Genomic DNA, 7,942 nt, shown 5'->3' on the forward strand with positions numbered 1-7,942 from the left:
ACGTATCTTATACTTAGAATAGTGCCACGTGCCTTGAAGCATTCAATTAATGTTAGCCTTTGTTATTTCTAACTATATTTCTGGGCTCCAGATGACATTGTTTGAGCTCAGTGTTTCACTCTCCACTTACCCCAGTGACTTTCAAGCTTGGGACTGGTGTTGATATTTAACTATTACCAGGAGATAGTATATGTCTATACTGACAACTCATTAACTCCGTTTACTTGTTTGTTCCAAATGCTATGCTTAAGTCACAGCTTTTAGCTCAATTAAGAGAATATGACATCAGCGTGGTAGGTTGCACACATTGTGGCAAGCAGGTTGGAGTTTGAATCCCCCTATTTACTAAGCTAATTTACTTAGTCTCAGTGTTTTCTTCTGTAAAATGGGCCTGACAGCATCTAACTCACAGTTATGAGAATTCAAAAATATATTATTTGTACAGTAGCTTAGGGTGTTCTGAGAACATGGTTTTAAACAAATGCTTCTTGCTAAACAAATGCTCTTTGCTCCCACCCACTGAAAGGCTGTCAACAGTTCCTTTCGGAACGCTGCCAAACTGGTTCCAGGGAGGAGGTTAGAACCGGAATTTCATTAGAATTAAGTCACAGAGAAGAAATGCGTCTGAAACCACCCTTAACTTCTGGCTCTTAATAATTACGCTGATTTGGCCAGTTGTGGAGGCTCACGCCTGTAATCCCAGGGAGACTGAGGCTGAGCTCCCTTGAGCTCAGGAGTTCAAAAACAGCTCAGCCAACATGGAAAAACCCTGTCACTACAAAAAAATACAAAAATGAGCAGGACGTGATGGTGCACACCTGTAGTCCCAGCTACTCAGGAGGCTGAGAAGGGAGGATCACCTGAGCCCTGGGAGGTCAAGGCTGCAGTCACTGCAGTCAGCTGTGATTGCACCACTGCACTCCAGCCTGGGTAAGAAAGTGAGACCCTTGTCTCAAAAAAGAAAAAAAAAAAAATATGCTGACTGCTCCAGGCGCAAAAGTGACGTGCCTTTGTCTCTGCTCTCATAATCCCCAGACACGGCCCCAAGTTAGGACAGCCGAATGCGTAGTGAATGCTATGCTGAAATATGATGTGCTACTGCCATCTACTGTTCCAAAGAAATACTTCCTTCTCAATTTTGATTCTGAGAAGTTTTTCATTTATCTCTATTTCCACAGCATTTTAGAGCGATTCATTTCCTTATGGTTCATTTTTTAACTATCTCAACAGATAGATACTATGCTGAAGTTCAGAGAAGCCAAGTTTCACGAGTGGTTGTTGAGACAACCAATCATTTATTCACACATTCATCAAGCAATTATGTAACACCTGCATTATGACAGGTGCTGGGGGTATAAAGAAGAATAAGATGAGGTCCCTTTCCTCAAGAAGCCCACGGCCCAATAGGGACATAAAAGAGATGACTCAGAACAATGTGATTAGTCCACATGCTTCCAGGGTTTGGAAGCACTGGGGAGGAGCACGTAGTTACATTAGTTTGGAGGAGGTGGCAGAGGGCATAGGCCAGGATTTAGGGACGATTTCTTGGGGGATGTGGTCTGAAGCTGATCTTAAGAGATCAATAGGAAGTAAATAGGGAGGGGACTGGGAGGAAAGGTATTCCATAAATAGCATCAAGAGAAAAGCAGGAATAGTATCGTGTATCTGAGAAGTGAAAACAGTGGGAAGTGTAAGGCACGCAGAAGTGACAGGTGCAGCTGGAGAGGCGAACAGACACCAGATCATGGGGAAGGGGTGGGTTTCATACGTCACTTTCAGGAAGCTCAGACTTAATCAAAGACATGATGGAGAACCAGTGAGTGACGCATGGAGTGTCAGGGGCAGATTCACGTTTAGCTGATCCTTTTAGTGATCTTGTAGGAGGTGGGCTTAGGAGAGGGGGAGGGCTCAGTTAGGGGGCAGCTGCAGTAATAAAACAATGAGCCAGGGGAGGAGCATTGGGATGGAGCAGAGAGCCTGGATGGCAGAAATATTTAGGAGGTAGAGTAGGCAGCTCATTTCTAAATTACTAAATATAGAGTGACAGATAAAGAAAGCATCAAGGATGGTCTTGGAGTTTTAATGTTGGTGATCAAGATGATGGAGGTGCTGCAGAGGCTACAGAAAGAAGATGCTGGTTTAGGAGAAGAAAGAGCAATTTGAACTCTGTACTGAGTGAGGACCCAGGTGGTGCCATCTGGCTGGAAGTTGGTTATAAAATTTTGAAGCATAAAGGAAAGGTGTGATCTAAAGGTATATATTTGCAAGCCATGAGTACATAAGCAGGGGTTGAAATCACAAAAGTGGATGATGTAACACAAAGAAAATATTTAGAAGGACAAGCAGAGTGTGAAAATGTTTAGAAGGAATTCTAGGGAATATAATACTGGCAGGTGGTGAGACAGAGAGAGACTAGCGTGTTAAGGAGAAAGGGAAGGGATGGATGGAGAACCAGTGAGAAAGGAAAAAGAAAAAATCCCTGACAGCACTAGTTGGCTTGGAAAACCACAGCTGGGCTATAATAATCCTCTGCTGAACATAAATAGTTTCACACAATAGCAGCATTAGACAGGGTCACTCTGTAATTGTGATAGAGCAAGACCAAAACAAGATCATTCCCCAATCAGATCTCAACATGGGAAAAACAAAACACCAGGGACCCACAAAACAAGATACCCCTCTTCCAGGCATGAGATGACTCAGAATAAAACATCCACCTCTTGAGCCCTCATGAAGATCACCTAACATCAGCCTCAATCTCACCCCTCCTGTGTGAGGAGACATCCTAACCAAGACATCCCCAGAGTTCCCCATGGTGTGCAACATCCCTTGCTGCAACAAGTTAATAAGTTTAATTTTATTTGACTATTGGTGTGTTCTGGGTGGTCTTTGATCCGTGGGATTTATGTTTTATAGGATCCAAGAGAGCAGAGTTTTGTGGAGGAAGATATCAGAGTGTCTAGTACAACAAAGAGGAAAATGATATCTATTGAGTTTTGCAAATCTGAACTCACCAGTGACCTTTGTGATAGCAGGTTCAGTAGAATACAGGGAGCATAGGTCTCTCTGACAGATCCTCTATCACCCAACAGGGTGGGTGTAAAAGCTGCCAGCCTGTAGTAGGAGCCAGCATCCACTTGCCATATATCCTATTGAGAGACAGCCTTCAGTGCTCAGTGTCTGGGGCCCTGGCACCCTCAGCGATGTGCTCCTACTAGCTTAGAGAGCTCATTATGCATATTTCTTCCTAATTCTGTCCAGTGACATCAAATTGGTATTAGGTTGGTGCAAAATTAGTTGTGGGTTTTATCATTAAATGGAAAAAAACCTCAATAACTTTTGCACCAACCTAATAGCTTGAAATCAGCCACAATGACAATATTTATACCACGGAAATTGGTAATCAATGCTTTTCTCTTTTCTTCAGGAAGTTGTTAACTTTTTTTTTTTTTTCCCCGAGACAGAGTCTTTCTTTGTTACCCAGGCTGGAGTGCAGTGGCATGATCTCAGCTCACTGCAACCTCCACCTCCTGGGTTCCAGCAATTCTTCTGCCTCAGCCTCCTGAGTAGCTAAGATTACAAGCACCTGCCACCATGCCTGGCTAATTTTTTTATTTTTAGTAGAGACTGGTTTTCATCATATTGGCCAGGCTGGTCTCGAACTCCTGACCTGAGGTGATCCACCCGTCTCTGCCTCCCAAAGTGCTGGGATTACAGGTGTGAGCCACCGAACCCAGCCTGATGGTTAAACTTTCTCCATCTGTCCACTGAAAAGAAGAGAGATTACCGAAGGCTGAGGAAGGAACAGGAGGTGACAGAGTGGAGATAAGCAAAAGTTTGCATGAGCAGGGGAGAAGAGAGATCGGGTAAGGAAAAGCAGGGAGACACAGGCCAGCGGGAACTAGAACTCAGGTTGCCTGATGTTCTGCTCACGGCTTGTTCTGCATCGTGCACTGCTAGGAGGGAAACCGTGTCTTCTTAATGACAGACACCAAATGAAGTCAGTTACTCTGTGTGTGTATGCAGGGGTACATGTGTACACACATCTGTGTACATGTACACCCTTGTGTAGGGGAGGTTGAAAGAGAGACAGTGGAGTGGCTACAAGTAGGGCCTAGTCCATCTTATAGAACCACCTCTCACAGCAGTAGAAGGAGAAATGAAACCCTTGGGACGATACTATGACCATTTATTGTGAAATCAGCTGTTTGAATCATTGACCCTTTAAAAGATCAGCCTTCATGTGAACTGTTTTCCTGCAGAGTGTCTTTAGCTGTTTTAGAAACACAACTAAACCAAAATGCCTGTAGTTGTGTGTTAAAGTAGTTTTGTTAGGAAAGAATGCTACTGCTTTGTTTACTAGGACAGTTTGTACAGAATTGATGTTTACATTGACAGTTTTGTTTTTTGTTGTTGTTGTTTTTTTTTTAGACAGGGTCTCACTCTATTGCCCAGGTTGGAGTGTAGTGGTGAAATCTCAGCTCACTGCAACCTTAACCTCCTGGGGTCAAGCGACCCTCCCACCTCAGCCTCCCAAGTAGTATACACCACCACGCCTGGCTAGTTTTTGTGTTTTTTGTAGAGATGGGGTTTTGCCATGTTGCCCAGGCTGGTCTCAAACTTCTGGGCTCAAGCAATCTGTCTGCCTAATCCTCTCAAAGTACTGGGACTACAGGCATGAGTCACCACGTCCGCTGTCAGTCCATTATTTATGGAAAGACTTAATATTTTAAAAATGATTTTAACCTGAAACTGGTATTAGCATGTTGAATTTCCTCAAGACAGAATTTCAAGTCTTTTTATCCATGGGTCTTTATCTTGCTTTAGAGGAACCCCAGAATAAAGGAGAGCTACCTTTTACACACACACAATTGCCCTGAAGCAAGGAACTCCAGCAGTTTGTAGGATCTAACTCACTCTAAAAGAAGGGAACTGTGTAACTTCAAAAGTCATATTAATTTGTACAAAATAACTGGCTCTGCCATAAAAAAAAAAAGCGATGCTTTTATTTGGTATTCCAATGATATTTTTGCATTGTAAGTTATCACTGAATTGACAAATGATGGTAACAAAAACATGACAATATATTGTGTTACAGAGCACTGAATTGATTTGCCAGCAGTTTGCAATTTGGCTAAAGGTATTACCCTCCTTAGATTTGCATTTCTAAAAGTCTCCATAATTTAGAATGCTGAATTACAGGCTAGTTATGTTCACTGGTAAAGTCATTATCTGAAAAGAAAAATAAAACACCTTAAAAAATACAGCCATTCCCGCCGGGTGCGGTGGCTCACGCCTGTAATCCCAGCACTTTGGGAGGCCGAGGCGAGCAGATCACAAGGTCAGGAGATCGAGACCATCCTGGCTAACACGGTGAAACCCCGTCTCCACTAAAAATACAAAAAATTAGTCGGGCGTGGTGGCAGGCACCTGTAGTCCCAGCTACTCGGGAGGCTGAGGCAGGAGAATGGCGTGAATCCGGGAGGCGGAGCTTGCAGTGAGCCGAGATTGCGCCACTGCACTCCAGCCTGGGTGACAGAGCGAGACTCCGTCTCAAAACAAAACAAAACAAAAAATACAGCCATTCCCAAACCCATGCCTTCACCCAAGGTGGCCACTTAATCTGGAAAGTAGTCCCCTTCCTTTCTGTCTTGTGCAAGACTAAAGTCCCACCTCCCTAGAGAAGCTTTCTACTGCCTTCTGTGGCTCACTCTGGTTTCACAGGTGTTTATGTCCCAAAAATAGGAGTGTTGCCCAACAGCGAGAGTTGTCTGTGTGCAATGAAGTGTCAAGTAATGAACTATGAAGTCCTGGTCCTTTTTACAATACAATGGTATCAGTGACTTGTATGAGTATATATGGAAGACATGTCCACAAAATAAGCAGCAGCAATAAGGAGCAAATGTCCCAAAGGAACAAAGATTGATGGAGATCTGGCAGGCCAGCATCATGGTCATTCTAACGATGACATATGACAGGGATAAAAACAATTTTATCATAAGAAAAGCACTAATCTACAATATGAACTACACAAACAATCACATCTGCGAGGTTTTAGTTAAGCACAAGTTTACTATGATGGATATCTGTGTAGACCAACAAAAAAAAAAGTGCATACCTGGACTCTATTACTAGAGGTGTCATATCTGCTCTGAGGGACACAAAAGGTCTCTTTCTTCACCACTGCTGAAATCACACCCTGAGTGCTAGGTTTAATTCTGGGCACCACATATTATGAGTGAAATTAAAATCTAGGAGTTGTTCAGAGAAGAGCCAAGACATTGACAAAGAAACAGAAAAAATTAAAATAACAAGAGATGTTCAGCCAGCCAAAGAGAAGAAATGCCAGACATGAGTGATGGAGGAATGAAAGAAGGGTGAGTCTCCACTTAATGTTAGAAGACTTACTATTTGTCAATGATTTCAAGGGGAAAAAATCATAGGATATTATGCTGAGATAGAATAAGGATGACAATTTTAACAATAAGACCTTCTAAAAGGAAGAGTGCTCAGAGACCCTGTGAGTTATTTTGAGTCTAGACAGATTCTCACGTTCATTTGACAAGCGTTTCTCGGAATTTGATTATGTTCCAGGCACTGGGTGCTGTGCACTCAGTGGTGAGAGGTAACATATGACACTTTTGTCAACATCGAATTTACATTGCAGTGGGAGTGGATAAAAATTATTCAGAATAAATATATAATGAAAATTGTGAGAAAAGTTTGGAAGGAAAGACATACAGGACTTTGAGGATGTGTAACGGGAACTTAATCTACTTGGGGGCTTTCTGTGGAAGCGACATTTTGCTGAGGTCAAGGGGTCAGTAGGTGTTCATCAGGTCAGAGGAGCAGGACTGGGTGGGTGAGGTAGAAGAATCCTGGGTTGACGTTTACTGTGTCTTCATAGTCACAGTTAATTTACGTTTTCTGGATCATGGCTATGGTTCTAACTCAGGCTACGCTATTGTTAGGGACTCTCAGTGGTCCACAGCTATCACATGATCTCATCAATGTTCAATGTGACAAAATAAGGCCCAGCATCTTTGCCAAATGGTTGACAGTGGGAGTATTTGCCACATCCAGAGGAGACTGTCACTCCATATCCACTGGAGGGTACTTCACCCATGGACTCAACTGGACAGTCACAAGAGAACCATGTCAAAGGCCCAAAGGTCCTACAGAGATGCCCAGAACAGTGGCAGGGGGATCGTGTCACTGCAGCTTGGGAGATGACTAGGAGCAGTTTGGGTGTTTACAAGGACCAAAAGAAGGGAAGAAAGAAGGAGACTTTTGAATACATACATAAACTCTTACGAGTGCTTATTGTGATGAATAGCACTATCTCTGCTGTCAGACTGCCTAGGTTGAAGCCTGGCTTTGCCACTCCGTGACTGCATGGTCTTGGGCAAGTCACTTATTTGTGCCTCAATCCCTTGTGTAAATGAAGGAAATGCTGGTACGTACCTCATAAGGTGGATGTGAAATACCCACTGGGACATAGTAAAATCCGGCAGATGTTTGTTAGCTGCTATTAGTATTATTACTATTACTTTCTACCAATTTTTATTTTTAAAATTATATATATGTATTTTTGTTGGTAACAGATAACCCCAAGTTAGAAAAATAAAACCTTTTTCTTTATGGTGATAGTTTCATGGGTATGTACTTATCTTCAAATTTGTCAAGTTGTATATATTAAATATATACACTTTTTTGTATGTCAGTCAAGCCTCAATTTAAAAAAAGCTTTCTTTAGGTACAATTTACATTTTCACCAAGTGCTCAGTGCTCAGGCGTAATCCCTACATTATCCAGCAGGGGGAACTATCCAACTGCCTACTGTTTTCTATGAGCCATCATTTTATGAATATGGCTAGGATGAATGATTGCATTGTCTAAAATAACTTAGTCACTTACAGTTGGTATTCACCTATAGAATTTG

This window comes from Mandrillus leucophaeus, unplaced genomic scaffold (assembly GCF_000951045.1).
Source record: "Mandrillus leucophaeus isolate KB7577 unplaced genomic scaffold, Mleu.le_1.0 Scaffold194, whole genome shotgun sequence".
Classification (NCBI taxonomy): domain Eukaryota; kingdom Metazoa; phylum Chordata; class Mammalia; order Primates; family Cercopithecidae; genus Mandrillus; species Mandrillus leucophaeus.